Here is a 16,306-nt window from a genome sequence, read left to right on the forward strand (position 1 = left end):
TAAAGAAAATTACTTTTTGAATTTCTTTTTTAAATTGTTCACTATTGGTGTATAGGAATGCTACTGACATTTGTATGTTCATTTTGTATCCTGTGACTTTACTGAATTTGTGTGTGTGTGTGTGTAGTCTTTAGGTTTTTCTAAATATAGGATTATATCATCTGCAAGGATAACTTGACTTTTTTCTTTCTAAATTGGATGCCCTGTATTTCTTTCTGTTGTCTGATTGCTGTACCTAGGACTTCCAGTACTATGTTGAGAAACATGGAAAGCGGGCATCCTTACAGTGTTCCAGATCTTAGAGGAAGGAAAGGCTTTCAGCTTTTCCGCAGTCAGTATTATACTAGCTGTGGGTCTGTCATATATGGCCTTTATTATGTTGAGGTGTGTTTCTAGTTACTTACTGTTTTTTTTTGAGGTTTTTTTTTTTTTCATGAAGGGATTTTGAACTTTATCAGATGCTTTTTCATAATCAATTGAAATGATCATATGGTTTTTGTCTTTTGTTGGTAATGATGTATCACATTGATTTGTGTATGTAGAGCCATCCTTCTGTCCCAGGGATGAATCTTACTTGATCATGATGAATGATCTCTTTAATATACTGTTGAATTCGTTTTGCTAGTATTTTGTTGAGGATGTTTGCATCAGTGTTCACCAGAGATACTGGCCTGTAGTTTTCCTTTTTCATGTGTCATTGTTTGATTTTGATATTAGGGTAATAATGGCCTCATAGAATGGTTTGGAAGTATCCCCTCTTCCTCTATTTTTTGTAATATTTTAAAGAGGATTGGTATTAGTTCTTTAAATGTTTGGTAGAATTCAGCACTGAAGCCGTTGGGTCCCAGGCTTTTCTTTACTGGGAGACCTTTTTTTTTTTTTTTTTTTTTTTTTTTTTGAGACGGAGTCTCGCTCTGTTGCCAGACTGGAGTGCAATGGCACGATCTTGGCTCACTACAATCTCCGCCTCCCGGGTTCAAGTGATTCTCCTGCCTCCGCCTCCTGAGTAGCTGAGATTACAGGCACGTGCCACCACAGCCAGCTAATTTTTGTATTTTTAGTAGAGACAGGGTTGCACCATGTTGGCCAGAATGGTCTTAATCTCCTAATCTCGTGATCTGCCCACCTCAGCCTTCCAAAGTGCTGGGATTACAGGCTTGAGCCACCATGCCCGGCCTGCTTTTGTTTTTCCTTTGGAGACAGGATCTCACTCTGTCACCCATTCTGGAGTGTGGTGGCATGATTATGGCTTACTTCAGCTTCACCCTCCCTGGACTCAAGCATTTCTCACACCTCAGATCCCCAAGTAGCTGGGACTACAGGCACACACCACCACAACTGACTAATTTTTGTATATTTTGTAGAGTTGGGATTTCACGAAACATTTTGCCCAGGCTGGTCTCAAACTCCTGGGCTTAAGTGATCCACCTGCCTCAGCTTCCCAGAGTGCTGGGATTATAGGCGTGAGCCACTGCACCAAGCTGATTTTTTATTATGGCTTTGATCTTGTTACTGGTCTTTGCAGGTTTTGGATTTCTTCATTGTTTAATATTGGTAAGTTGTAGGTCTAGGAATTTCTTCTAGATTTCCCAATTTAGTGGTATTGGCATATACTTGCTCATAGTAGCCACTAATGATCCTTTATTTTTCTGCAGTATCAGTTGTAATGTCTCCATTTTCATCCCTGATTTTATTTATTTGGATAATCTGGTTTTTTTTTTTTTTTTTTTTTTTTTGGTCTGGCTAAAGGTTTGTCAGTTTTGTTTAACTTTTCAAAAAACCAACTTTTTTCATTTTTAAAAATTGTTTTCTTCGTTTCAATTTTATTTCTGCTCTGATTTTTTTTTTTTTTTTTTTTTTTTTTTTGAGATGGGGTCTCAGTGTCACTCAGGCTGGAGTCAGTGGTGTGATCTCAGCTCACGGCAACCTCTGCCTCCTGGGCTCAAGTGATTCTCCCACCTCAGTCTCCTGAGTAGCTGGGACCACAGGCGCGTGCTGCCATGCCCAGCTAATTTCTTGTGTTTTTGGTAGAAATGGGATTTTGTCATGTTGGCCAGGATGGTCTCAAACTCCTGAGAGCAAACTCCACCTGCTTTGGCCTCCCAAAGTGCTGGGATTACAGGTGTGAGCCACCATGTGCGACCTGATCTTTTTTTTTCTTCTGCTGATTTTGGGTTTGAATTGCTCTTGCTTTGCTAGTCCTTTAAGATGGATTGTTAGATTGTTTAAAGTTTTCTTCTTTATTGATGTAGGTACTTATAGCTCTAAACTTCCATCAAAGTACTGCTTTTGCTGTAGTTTTCTTTCCAGAAATTTTTCAATTTTTTAAAAAATTACTTCACTGATCCACTGGTTATTCAAGAGCATGTTGTTTCATTTGCGTATATTTGTATAGTTTCTACAAATCTTTTTGTTGTGATTTCTAGTTTTATTCCATTGTGGTCAAAGAAGATGCTTAATATTGTTTCCATTTTAAAAATATTTTAAGAGTTGTTTTGTGACCTAACATATAGTTTGTCCCTGAGAATAATGCATGTACTGAGGAAGAGAATGTGTATTCTGCTGCCTTTGCATGAAATGTTCTGTAAATATCTATTCGATTCGTTTCATCTGTAGTGCAGATTAAGTCTGATGTTTCTTTGTTGATTTTCTGCCTGGAAGATATCTCCAATACTGAAAGTGGGGTTTTGATGTCTCCAGCTATTATCGTATTAAAGTCTATCTTTGTCTTTCACTCTAATAATATTTGGTTGGTATATTTGTGTTCTCCAGTGTTGGGTGCATATGTACTTAAAATTGTTATATTCTCTTACCGAATTGACACTTTATTGTTATATAGTATACTTCTTCAAATCTTCTTTTAATTTTTGTCTTGATGTCTATTTTGTCTAAGTATAGCTACTTCTGCTCTTTTTTGGTTTCCATTGGTATGGAATATCTTTTTTCATGTTTTTATTTTTAGTGCACGTGTACCTTTATAGGGTAAGTGTGCTTCTGGTAAGCAAAAGATCATTGGGTCTTGTGTTTTCATTTATTCAACCATGCAATATCCTTTGATTGGAAAGTTTAGTCCCTTTCCATTCAGCATTATTATTGATAAGTAAGGACTTATTCCTGTTCTTTTGTTATTTGTTTTCTGGTTGTTTTGTTGTCTTCTCTTTTTTCTTTCTTTCCATTCTACTTTTTTGTGAAGATATTTTTCTCCGGTGATATGATTTAATTTTTTGCTTTTTTTGGATCTCTTGTATTTTTTTTTGTGATTACCATGAGGCTTGCAAATACTACCTTATTATCCATTATTTTTAGCTGATAACAGCTTAACACTGTTAGCATAAACTTACAAGCAAAAAGAAAACTTAGAAAAACTTCACTTTAACTTAATTCCCCTGCTTTTCAACTTTTTGTTGTTTCTTTTTATATTTTATTGTACTGCCTCTCCTGAATAGTTGTTGTAGTTATTATTTTTTGTGGGCTAATCATTTTGTCTTTCTACTTAGAATAAGAGTAGTTTACAGACTGCAGTTACAGTTTTATATGTAATATTCTGTATTTTTCTGTGTACTTAGTATTACTGATGAGTTTCGTACCTTCAGGTGATTACTTGTTGCTTGTCATCATCCTTTTTCTTTCTGATTAAAGTACTCCCTTTAGCATTTTTTGTAGGACAGGTCTGGTGTTGATGAAATCCATCTGCTTTTGTTTATCTGGGAAAGCCTTTATTTCTCCTTCATGTTTTAAATGTATTTTCCCTGTATACGTTATTCTAGGGTAAAAGTTGTTGTTTTTTTCTTCAGCACTTTAAATATGTTATGCCACTCTTCTGGCCTGTAAGGTTTCCATGGAAAAGTTTGTTGTTAGACATGTTGGAGCTCCATTGTATGTTAGTTATTTGTTTCTTTTCTCTTGCTGCTTTTAGGATCCTTTTTTAAATCCTTGATCTTTGTGAGTTTGATTATTAAATGTCTTGAGGTAGTCTTCTGTGGGTTAAATTTGCTTGGTGTTCTGTAACCTTCTTGAACTTGGATATGGATGTCTCTCGCTATGTTTGGAGGGTTCTCTGTTATTATTTCTTTTTGTTTTTTTTTGAGATGGAGTCTCGCTCTGTGGCCCAGACTGGAGTGCAGTGGCGTGATCTCCGCTCACTGCAAGCTCTGCTGCCTCCTGAGTTCACGCCATTCTCCTGCCTCAGCCTCCCGAGAAGCTGGGACTACAGGCGCCCGCCACCACGCCTGGCTAATTTTTCTTTTTCCTTATAGTAAAGTTCCAAACCCTATTTCTTTCTCTACCTCCTCTTTAAGGCCAACCCTTAGATTTGCTCTTTTGAGGCTATTTTCTAGATCCTGTCATCTTGCTTCGTTGTTTTTTATTCTTTTAATGTTTGTCTCCTTTGTGTATTTTCAAATAGCCTGTCTTAAAACTCACTAATTCTTTCTTGTGCTTGATTCATTCTGCAGAATGAATCATTCTTGATTCAACAGACTCTGGTGCATTATTCAGTATGTCAGTTGCATTTTTCAACTCCAGAATTTTGGCTTGATTATTTTAAATTATTTCAGTCTCTTTGCTAAATTTACCTGATAGAATTCTGGATTTCTTCTGTGTGTTATCTTGAATTTCTTTGAGTTTACTAAAAACAACTATTTTGAGTTCTCCGAAAGGTCATGTATCTCTGTTTCTCTGGATTTGGTTCTGGGTGCCTTATTTAGTTTATTTGGTAAGGCCATATTTTCCTCGATATGGTCTTGATACTTGTGGAGTTTCGTCTGTGGTAGGCATTGAAGAGTTAGTTATTTAAGGTAGTCTTTGAGTTAGTTATTTATTGAGCTTGTTTGTACTTGTCTTTCTTAGGAAGGCCTTCCAGATATTCAAAGGGACTTGGCTGTTGTGATTTAAGCTGTGTCTGCTTTAGGGGAGACCCCAAGTCTAGTTAATGCTGTGGTTTTTTCAGATTTGTAGAGGGACCACCTTGATGGTCTTGGACAATATCTGGAAGAATTCTCTGTGTTATCAGACAGAGACTCTTGTTCTCTTCTCTTACTTTCTGCCAAACAAGCAGTCTCTCTCTCTGTTTTGAGCCACCTGAAGCTGGAGTTTGAGTGACGCAAGCACCTCTGTGGTCACCACCACTAGGACCGTGCTGGGTCAGACCTGAAGCCAGGTCCACTGGGTCTCACCCAAGGCCTACTGTAACCGCTCCCTGGCTACTGTATATGTCTGTTCAAGGCCCTGGAGCTCTAGAATGAGCAGGTGGCAAAGCCAGTCAGGCCTGTGTCCTTTCCTTCAGGGTACTGAGTTTCCCCAGTTCCTGGGTGGGTTTAGAGGTGATATCTGGGAGCCAGGGACTACAGTCAAAAACCTAAGAAGTCTGCCTTGTGTTCTCTTGTACCATAGTTGAGCTGACGCCAAAACCACAAGACACCATCCTTCCCCTTCTTTCCTCCCCTTTCCAAAGGCAAAGGAGCCTCATCCTGTGACCCCTGCCATCACAGGCCCATGGGGCCTACTGCCAGACTACCACCAATATTTTAAGGCCAAGAGCTCTTCAGTCAGCTTGTGGTAACTCTTTCCTGGCCTGAGACTCACCCTTCAGGGCAGCGGGCTCCTCCCTGGCCCAGGACAGGTCCAAAAATGCTGTCCAAGAGCCAAGTCCTGGAATCAGGGACCCAAGAGCCTGCTTTGTTCTGTACCTACCTGTGACCTCGTTGGTTCCTAAGGTGTAAGAGAAAGCCCCCTTTACTCTTCCCCTCCACTTTTCTCAAGCAGAAGGCTTGCCTGGTAGCCAACACAGCTGGAAATGTGCTGAGTTTCGCCCGAAGCCAGCAAGTTTCAGATTCTCACCCAAGGCCCTTGATGTAGTACCTGGGTATCACTCCTGGTTATTCAGGCCCCCAACGGCTCTTTAGGTAGCAGATGATGAATTTTGCTAGGATTTTGCCCTTCCCTTCAAGGCAGCGGGTTCTCTTCTGGCCCAGGGCATGTTTAGAAGTGTCGTCTGGGAGGTAGGGCCTGGAAAGGGGACCTCATGACCTCACGACTCTGAGCAGTGCCTTATACTGCTGTGACTGAGCTGGTATCCAAGATGCCAGACAAAGTCTTCTTCACTCTTTCCTCTCCTCTCCTCACACAAAAGGAAGGGGTCTGTTGGAGCTGCAAGCTGTGCAGCCTGGGGGGTTAAGGGAGAGGTGATGCCAGCACTTTCTTAGCTACCCTAGCTGTTCTCTCATTAGATTGTGTTTCCTAATCCACTGGCTCTGGGTCTGGTTTGCCACTGGGACTCACCTAGGAGTTACAGTCCTTGTGGCCTAGACTGCCTTTCAAGTTTATTTAGAGCCCCAGAGTCTTTAGCCTGAGGTGGTGAGACTTTCAGGAACTCAAGTTCCAATCACTGAGATCAGCTATTCTCCTCTGCCTAGGGCTGGTTTAAATGCTTTCTTCATGGGCACACATCAGCCAAATTTATTCTGGTTTTTATTTCTGCTCTAATGGAACAGCTTTGAGTTCAATGTCTCCCAATTTCTACGCGCTCTTTCTCCCCCAGCATACAGAATTATTCTCTGCACCATGCAGTAGCTGCTATGGGTTGGGGGAAATGTGGTGTCTGTGATTCAAAACTGTTTTTTCTACCTCTTCATTTTCTCTTTCAGTAACGTAAAGTTAAAATCGGATGCTGTAAGTACTTGCCTGAGTTTTGGTTTTTATGAAGGTGTTTTTTTCTTTTGTTTTGTTTTTTGTTAAATTGTCCTCTCAGTGGGGTGATCAGTGGAGCTTTCTATTTCAGCATCTTGCTCCATCTTTTCCTCCTGTCATTGGTATTTTGATAGGAATTGCATTAAATGTATAGATTGCTTTGGGAAGTATATTTTTCTGGATGTGATAGGTCACACCTGTAATCTCAGCACTTTGGGAGGCTGAGGTGGGAGGGTCACTTGAGCCCAGAAGTTTGAGACCTGCCTAAGCAAGATGGCAAAACCTTATGTCTGCAAAAAATAAAAAATTAGCTGGGCATGGTGGATGCATTTGTAGTCCCAGCTACCTGGGAGGCTGAAGCAGGAGGATCCCTTGAGCCTAGGAGTTCAAGGCTGCAGTGAGCTAATTGTTCCACTGCACTCCAGCCTGGTGATGAAATGGGACCCTATATCTTAGAAATAAATTTAAAAAACGAAAAAAGTATAGGCATTTTAACAATATTAATTCTTCTAATCCATGAACCTGGCATATCTTTCCATTTATTTTGTGTCCTCTTCAGTTTCTTTCATAAGTGTTTTGTAGTTTTACTTGTAGAGATCTTCCACTTGGTTAAATTTATTCCTAAGTATTTTATTTTATTTTTGGTAGCGATTGTAAATCAGATAGCTTTTTTGATTTTTCACTGGTAGTATGTGTAAATGCTACTGATTTTTGTATGTTGAGGTTGTATGCTGCAACATCACTAAATACGTTTTTCAGTTCTGAGCTTTTTTGTGGTGGTGTCTTTAGGTTTCTCTAAATATAAGGTTATTGTGGCCATAGAAAAGAATGAGTTCATGTGCTTGCAGGCACATGAATGAAGCTGGAAGCCATCATTCTCAGCAAACTAACATAGAAACAGAAAACCAAACACCACACGTTCTCACTCTTAAGTGGGAGTTGAACAATGAGAACACATGGACACAGAGAGGGGAACATCACACACCAGAGTTGTGGGGAAAGGGTGGGAGAGCATTAAGACAAATACCTAATGCATGCGGGGCTTAAAACCTAGATGATGAGTTGATATGTGCAGCAAACCAACATGGCACATGTGTACCTATGTAACAAACCTGCACGTTCTGCACATGTATCCCAGAAGTTAAAGTAAAATAAAAAAAAAATTATGTTGTCTGCAAACAAGGATAATTGGATTTTTAAAATTCCAATTTGAGTGCCCTTTCACTTCTTTCTCTTGCCTGTTTGTTCTGGCTAGGACTTGCAGTACTATGTTAAATAAAAGTGGCGGAAGTCTTATCCTTGTCTTGTTTGAGATCTCTTTGGAAAGACTTTCAATTTTTCCCTGTTCGTTCAGTATGATATTAGCTATGGGTTTGTTATGTGTTGCCATTGTTGTGTTCAGGTAAATTCCTTCTGTACTCAGTTTGTTTAGAGGTTTTATCATGAAGGGATTTTGAACTTTATCAATGCGTTTTCAGCACCCATTGAAATGATACGGATTTTGTCTCTGATTTTGTTGACGCGATGTATCATGTTTTTTGATTTTCATATGTTTAACCATTCTTGATTCCCTGGGATGAATCCCACTTGATCATGATGAATTATGTTTTTGATATGTTGTTGAATTTGAGTATTTAATATTTTGTAGAAGATTTTTGCATTTATGTTGATCAGGATTATTGGCCTATAGTTTTCTTGTTTGTTGTGTCCCTGTCTGATTTTGGTATCAGAGCAGTGCTTGCCTCATAGAATGAAGTTGCAATCGTCTCTTCCTCTTTAAGTTTTTGAATTAAAAAAAAAAAACAACTGTTGTGTTTTGAGAGTCTTTGCCTGTTCGCTGTTGAAATAATATGAAACATTTTCTTGATATATTGAACAAGAACAGAGCTGAATAAGCCAGCTCTACTGGAGCATTAAAGAAAATTCTTTACCATTATGTAAGGTTTAAATGTAACTGGCACGAGGGTGCATGCTATGTAAAACATAATAAGATTACTGCTGCTATACCAAGTACTTCCAGTCTCTCCTCAGGTTCTGTTGAAATACTGGTAATATTAATACTTTTATCAGAATTATTCATGTTAAAAAAATCATTTAAAAAGAGAAATCAAAATTTCTCACTAATCATATATTCAACTCAAACTTTATCTACTTAAATTAGTTTTATTTGTCTCCCACTTGTAAACCTGTATTTCACTAAAACCAGAGCAATAAACCTTCCATACTTAAGTATCTTCCTTGCCTAATGATTTAAGGGAAAAATACAAAATGATTATTAAAGAAAAATATATGAACTAACACATCCTTTTGTTTTAAATGTTTTAAGGTTTAAAATATTTAGTATTTTATTCAGTATAAATATTTAGTATTTTATTATAGTTTGTAATTTCTAGCAGGAACACATGATTTGAATGAATATCCTAATGGCAAACCATAGTAAAATATTCAGCTGCATTTGGGAAAGAGGGATAGAGATGATCTTCAAAGCCTTCTAGTTGTCTTGATCAGAGGTACACTTGTTTGTATTATTGTAACATTTATTAGGTGATCTAGTTTGCTTTTCCTTCACCTAGGGAGTTTTACTTGTCCAAAGGGCATTTTGCTTCACTTAATTGGCTGACAATTTACTGATGAGATTCATAACTTTTTGGTTGCTCTGGTGTTTTGACATATTTGCTGTGTTCTGGGCCACATCCTGGAAGGACCACCATAACTTCTGTTTCCTGCATGGCTGCAAGAACCTCTAGATCAAGCTTGTCAAGCCCATGGGCCATATGTAGCCCAGAACAGCTTTGAATGTGGCCCAACACAAAATTGTCAACTTTCTTAAAACATTATGAGTTTTTTTGCGATTTTTTTTTTTTAAAGCCCATCAGCTCTTGTTAGTGTTACTGTATTTTATGTGTGGCCCAAGACAATTCTTCTTTGAGTGTGGTCCAGGGAAGCCAAAAGATTGAACACCGCTGCTCTAGATCACTAAGAATTTCATTGCATCCAGGCATTTCTGCCATTCCAGACATTGCTCCAGGAAAATTACCAGGCATTCCCCTGGGAAAGCCACCTTGAAAAGAGCCATACTGAGCTCCTGAATGTCATCTGGCTTCTTCTGCCTCTGAGCTCTCTCATGATCTTATGGAGCCTTCTTTAACCCTTTTTATTCTTTCTTTGATTTCTTGCTCTTGATACTTCTATTCAACCTTTCTCTAATGTTCTGCAATTTTCTTGGCCCTCAGTTGAACTTCTTTCAGCATTGCACTAGCATCTTTATCACAATCTAGTTTATAGTCAGGGGCAAGATTATAGCTGCTGCTTTCCAATGGCCCAGAAATTTGTGTGCTTTCCTCACCGCTTGTAAGGCTGAGCCTTATCAGAATTTATTTCATTTGTTCTGTCAGTCTCGAATGGCAATGTTTGGCTTCTGTAATGTGATAAAGACACTGACTCTCTTGACATACAGAATGGTCAAGTGAGGATTCAGCTTGGTGGCATCTGTGAACAAGACAGTGGCTTTCTGTAGTGCACCTTTATCTGGGGCTTCAATGGCAGCCTCGCTTCCTCTCCTCTCGCCTTGCCTCGCCTCCCCTCCCCTCCCCTCCCCTCCCCTCCCCTCCCCTCCCCTCCCCTCCCCTCCCCTCCCCTCCCCTCCCCTCTCCTCCACTCTCCTCCCCTCTCTTATCTTTTTTGATATGGAGTCTTGCTCTGTTGCCAGGCTGGAGTGCAGTGGCATGATCTCAGCTCACTGCAACCTCCGCCTCCTGGGTTCAAGCGATTCTCCTGCCTCAGCCTCCTGAGAAGCTGGGATTACATGTGTGCACCACCACGCCTGGCTAATTTTTGTATAGTAGAGATGGGGTTTCACCATGTTGGTAAGGCTGGTCTCGAACTCCTCACCTCGTGACCTGCCTGCCTCAGGCTCCCAGAGTGCTGGGATTACAGGCGTGAGTCACTGCACCTGGCCGCAGCCGCTTTCTTACCATTTGCCTGATCTTCATCTTCTTAGTTATCTTTACAGTTTCATTTCCCATTTCTTGAGAGGCGTCAGTATCTGGTTCAATCACATCTTCATTGTTGATTTCTAGATCACTTTCCTGACTTAATGGTTCATCTATCTTTTTGTTTTCCTTTACTTTCCTACTCTGTTTTTTTCCTTGATATTTTCTTCTGATTCAACTTTGCAAATAACAGATAATACTTTAGCCTCCATGTTCTCCACCCACTTCCTCAGGAAGTGCATTTTTTTTTTTTTTTTTTTTTTTTTTTTTTTGGTATGCAGAATGTTTGGATCCTGCTGAAGCTAGCTCACTTAGTTGTCGTCAGTGATCAGGATGCAGAGGGCGTGACTGAGGAAGGTGTGGCCTGATGATGGGCCCAGATGCTGGCTCAGTTTGACTGCATAGAAAGGGGGAAGAGTTCTTTACATATTCTAGATACTAGTCTGTGTCAGATGTGTGGTTTGAAAATATTTTCTTCCAGTCTGTAACCTGTCCTTTTATGCTCTTGACAGTTTTCTTTTTTTGAACAGAGAAATAGTTTTTAATTTTGATGAATTCCTATCTGTTAATTTTTCCTTTCATGGATTGTCCATTTGGTGTCAAGTCTGTGGATTTTTGGCTAACCCTAGAAGTTGAAATTTTTATTCTGTGTTATATTTCTAAAAGTTTTACAGTTTTACAATTAAGATGTGATCCATCTTAAGTTAATTTTTATAGAATGTTTTAAACTTAGATTGAGGGTTATAGTTTTGTTTATGGATGTCCGTTTGCTTTGGTATCATTTGTTGAAAGGGTTATTTTCTCCCATTAAATTGCTATTGCATCTTTATAGAAGATTAGTGGCATGTGTTTGTATGGATCTGTTTATAGGTTCTCTGTTTCATTGATCTATATGTAAATTCCTTTGCCAATACTGCACAGTCTTGATTAGTTATATAATAAATCTCAAAATCAAGTAGACTGTTATTTTCACTTTATTCTTTTTCAAAATTATTTTTAGCTCTTCTAGTCTCTCTGCCTTTCCATATAAGTCATTTTTATGGGAATCATATTAAACCTATTTACCAATTTGGGAGAATTTGCATCCTTTTATTGAGTCTTCCATAAGCATAGTATGATATTTGATATCTTTATCTGTGTTTTTTAGTTTTCTACGTGCAAGTTGTGTGTCTGTTTTGTTAGATTTATATCTAACTGAATCACTCTTTTTGAGTGAGTGTAAATGGTGCTGTGTTTTTAGTTTCAGAATTTATTGCTAGCATATAGCAATATAATTGATTTGTGTATGTTTATTTGTATCTGCAACCTTTCAGAATTCTCTTGTTCTAGGCGGCATTTTAATTTTTTTTGTTTCTAATCTTGTATGCTTTTTATTTACTTTTTACATTTTTACCTTATGGCACTGGATAGAGTTCCCAGCAGTATATTGATATGAGTGTTGAAAGTGGACCTTGCCTTGTTTCTGATCTTGGGAGGAAAATATATACATTCTTTCACCACTAATTAATGTTAACTATAGGTTTTTTTTTTTTTTTTTTTTTTTTTTTTGAGACGGAGTCTTGCTCTGTCTCTGAGGCTGGAGTGCAGTGCCATGATGTCAGCTTAGTGCAACCTCCGCCTCCTGAGTTCAAGCAGTCCTTCCACATCAGCCTCCCGAATAGCTGGGACTACAGTATGCCTGGTGAATTTTTGTATTTTTAGTAGAGATGGGGTTTCACCATGTTGGCCAGACAGGTCTTGAACTCCTGGCCTCAAGTGATCTGCCCACCTTGACCTCCCAGAGTGCTGGGATTACAGGCATGAGCCACCGCTCCCAGCCAGCTGTAGCTTTTTTTGTAGGTGCTTTCTATCAGGTTGAGGAAATTTTCTGTTTTGGTGTTTCCAAGAATTTTATTTTTATCATGAATATGTGTTGAATTTTGTCATATTTATTTTCTGCATTAATTGATATGATTATATGATTGTTTTCTTTAAACTATTAATGTGGTACATTACATTGATTTTTCTGAATATTGAAGATGAATTGCATCCTTAGAATAACCCTCACAATGCCTAACTCTTACATATTACTGAATTATATGTAGTAATAATTGATTAGGCATATTTATACGTATATTCATGAGGAATATTAGTCTGTGATTTTTTATATTGTCTTTGTTCAATTTGGGTATCAGGGTAGTACCAGCTTTTAAAAATGTATTGAAGAATATTGTTTTCTTTTATTCTTTTTAAAATTTTCTTAGAGACAGGGTCTCACTCTGTCACCTAGGCTGGCATGCGGTGGTGTGATCATAGGTCACTGCAGTCTTGAACTCCTGGTCTTAAGTGATCCACCTTAGCCTCCCAAGTAACTGGGATTACAGGCACATGCCACTGCACCTGAATAATTTTTAAACTTTTTAATAGAGATGGGGTTTCTACAAAATGCCCAGGCTGATTTCAAACTCCTGGGCTCAAGCCATCTTCCTGCCTCTGCCTCTGAAAGTTCTGGGATTACAGGTGTGAGCCACTGTGCCTGGCCCTCTTCTGTTATTCTATGGTAGAGATTTGGTAGAATTAGAGCTAATTCTTCTGCAGTCATTTGGTAGAATTTAGCAGTGAAGCCATCTGGGGCTGCAGAGTTTTTAGGAGTTTTCAAAATATAAATTAAAATTTCTTAATAGTATATAGGACGTTCAAATTATCTATTTTAGATTGAGTGAGTTGTGGTAGTTGGTGTTTTTCAAGGAATTGGTCTATTTCCTGTAAGTTGTCACATTGATGTGTGTGGAGATTTTTATAGTATTTTTAAAATAAACATTTTGATATCTGTGGGATCTGTAATGATACCCTGTTTCTTTCCTGATACTGATAATTTGCATCTTCTCTATTTTCTTCTTTGCCTGACTGGAAATCAATTGATTATATATATATTGTCCAGACCAGCTTTATATTTCATTGATTTTCTCTGTTTCTTTTCTGTTTTCAATTTATTGATTTCTACATTGTATTCCTTCTTTCTGCTTGCTTCAGTTTTATATTTCTCGATTTTTTCTAATTTCTTGAGGTGGGAGCTTATTGATTTGAAACTTTTCTTCTTTAATAATATGTGTATTTAGCTGTCATAAAATTTCCTTTCAGCACTGCTTTATGTGTGTTCCATAAATTCTGTTATATTGTATTGTCATTTTCATTCAGTTTGGTATAATTTTTTATTTGCCTTGAGAATTTCTTTTTGCATGGATTACTTAGAGTATATTGTTTTGTTTCTAAATGTTTAGAAATTTTTTTTTTGTTACCAATTTTTAGTTTCAATGCATTGTGGTTGGAGAAAATATTCCATGTACGATTTCATTTCTTTTAATCTTATGTTTTTTTTCCCCCAAGATATGATCTTTCTTGGTGTATGTCCTCTTGGTGTATGTCCTTGGTGTACACACTTGAAGTGAAAGTATATTTTGCTTTTGTTAGGTGGCTATTCAATGACTGTTGCTAGATCCTGTTGGTTGTTAGTGTTGTTGAGTTTTTCTTTATCATTGCTGATTTTCTGTCTAGTTCTATACCTCTCTGTAATTGTGGGTTTACCTATTTTTATTCCTGTCAGTGTTACTTCATATATTTTGTAGCTTTTGTTTGGTGCATACACATTGATAATTGGTACGTCTTGGTGGTTAATCCTGTGTCATTAAATAAGGTATCTTTTTGTGTTTTGTAATTTTTTCTTTTTTGCTTTGGAGTCCACTTTATCTGATATTAACTACTGCTTTCTTTTGATTAATTTTTGTATAACATATCCTCCTGTCCTTTTACACTCAGCTAGCTTGTATCACTGTATTTAGAATGAGTTATTTTGTGGACTCCATATAGGTTGGTCATATCTACCTGTATACTCTGCCTGTCTCTGTCTTTGAGTGCATTTATATAATTTACATTTAGTGTAATTATTGATGTATTAGGATTTAAGTCTGCCATTTTATTTTGTTATGTTCTGTTCCCGTTTTCTCTATAAAATAATTTTTTATTTTTCTCTTTTCTTTGTCCTGCCTTCTTGTGGTTTAATTGAAATTTTGAAAAGAATTCCATTTTCACATGTACACATGTCTAGATATATAGTGTTTTTGAATATATCCCTTTGTAGAGCTCTTTTAGTAGTTACCCCTAGGCTTATATCATATATGCAGAACTTATAGTCAGCTGTTGTCATTTTTTCCAATGGAGTAAATTATAGAAACGTTATCTTCTTTTATATCACTTTACCTCTTTGATAATATAATTGTATCAGTTATTTTTCTACATAAACTAAGAATCATATAAGTTAGTACTATAGTTTTTGCTTCAACCATCAAATCTAATTAAGAAAATTCAAGAGAAAAATGAAAGTCTATTATATTTACCCATGGATTTGCTTACATTTTTTTCTTCTTAGTGTAGTTCCATGGTTTTTTGTTTTATCATTTTCTTTCTGCTTAGAGAATTTTCTTTCACCTTTATTTTTAGGGTATTTCTGTTGGTGACAAATTATTTTCATTTTCCTTCATCTGAAAATGTTTTGATTTCTCTTCCATGCCTGAAATGTATTTTTGGTAGGTATAAGAGTCTAGATTGACAATGCTTTCCTTTCAGCATTTGACAAATGTGCCACTTCCTTCTGTCTTCTATATTTTCAGTGAAAATTATAGGAATTTGTATTTTAAATATTTTATACGTATTTTTCAAAAATCTAGAATGTAAAATACATGTAACATTTACCATGAGTGACGTTTAGTACATTCATAATGTTTTACAAACATCACCGTTATTATGCTCCAAAACGTTTTCATTTCCACAAACAGAAACTTCCAAGCCCCTTAAGCAGTCACGTTTTTTCATCCTCCTGCTCCTGACAACCATTTGACTTCTTTCTGTCTCTGTGTATTTGCCTATTCTGAATATTTCGTGTACATGAAATTATGTAATAGGTGTCTTTTGCATCTGTCTTCTTTCATTCAGTATATTGTTTTCTGAGTTCATTCATGTACATTCCTTTTTATGACTGAATAATGTTTCACTGCAATTATACACCATTCTTTTTTTTTTATTTTTGAGATGGAGTCTCGCTCTGTCTCCCAGGCTGGAGTGCAGTGGCACCATCTCACCTTACTGCAACCTCCACCTCCTGAGTTCAAGCGATTCTCCTGTCTCAGCCTCCTGAGTAGCTAGGATTATAGGCACCCGCCACCATGCCCAGCTAATTTTTGTATTTTTAGTAAAGACAGGATTTTGCCATGCTGGCAAAGCTGGTCTCAAACTCCTGACCTCAGGTGATCTGCCTGCATTGGCCTCCCAAAGTGCTGAGATTACAGGCGTGAGCCACCGTGCCCGGCTGGATATATACCATTCAATAATATGAACAGCTCATTTATTTATCAGTTGATGGACATTTGGGTTGTAAACAGCTTTTGGCTATTGTGACTGGTGCTGCTATCTTTTATGGTTTCGATGAAAAATTAATATAATTTTTTTCACTATAGGTAAAGTGTTGTTTCTCTCTTGTCACTTTTTTCTTTGCCCATAGTATTCCAAAATGACTATGTTGTAACTTGTTGTGTATTTCCTTGGTTTTCTTCCTGCTTGGGATTCATTCAACTTCTTGAATGTGTACCTTTATG

The 16,306-nt window shown here is 37.6% G+C and overlaps 1 protein-coding gene and 1 pseudogene across 5 annotated transcripts in view; one reads left to right on the forward strand and one right to left on the reverse strand.

Annotated features, from left to right (window-relative positions):
- The window catches only part of DOCK3 (dedicator of cytokinesis 3), a 688,972-nt gene that overhangs the window by 166,798 nt on the left and 505,868 nt on the right, over positions 1–16,306 (forward strand). The window lies entirely within an intron of this gene.
- LOC126948729 (hsc70-interacting protein-like) lies at positions 9,080–10,841 on the reverse strand (annotated as a pseudogene).

This window comes from Macaca thibetana, chromosome 2, assembly GCF_024542745.1.
Source record: "Macaca thibetana thibetana isolate TM-01 chromosome 2, ASM2454274v1, whole genome shotgun sequence".
Taxonomy (NCBI): Eukaryota; Metazoa; Chordata; class Mammalia; order Primates; family Cercopithecidae; genus Macaca; species Macaca thibetana.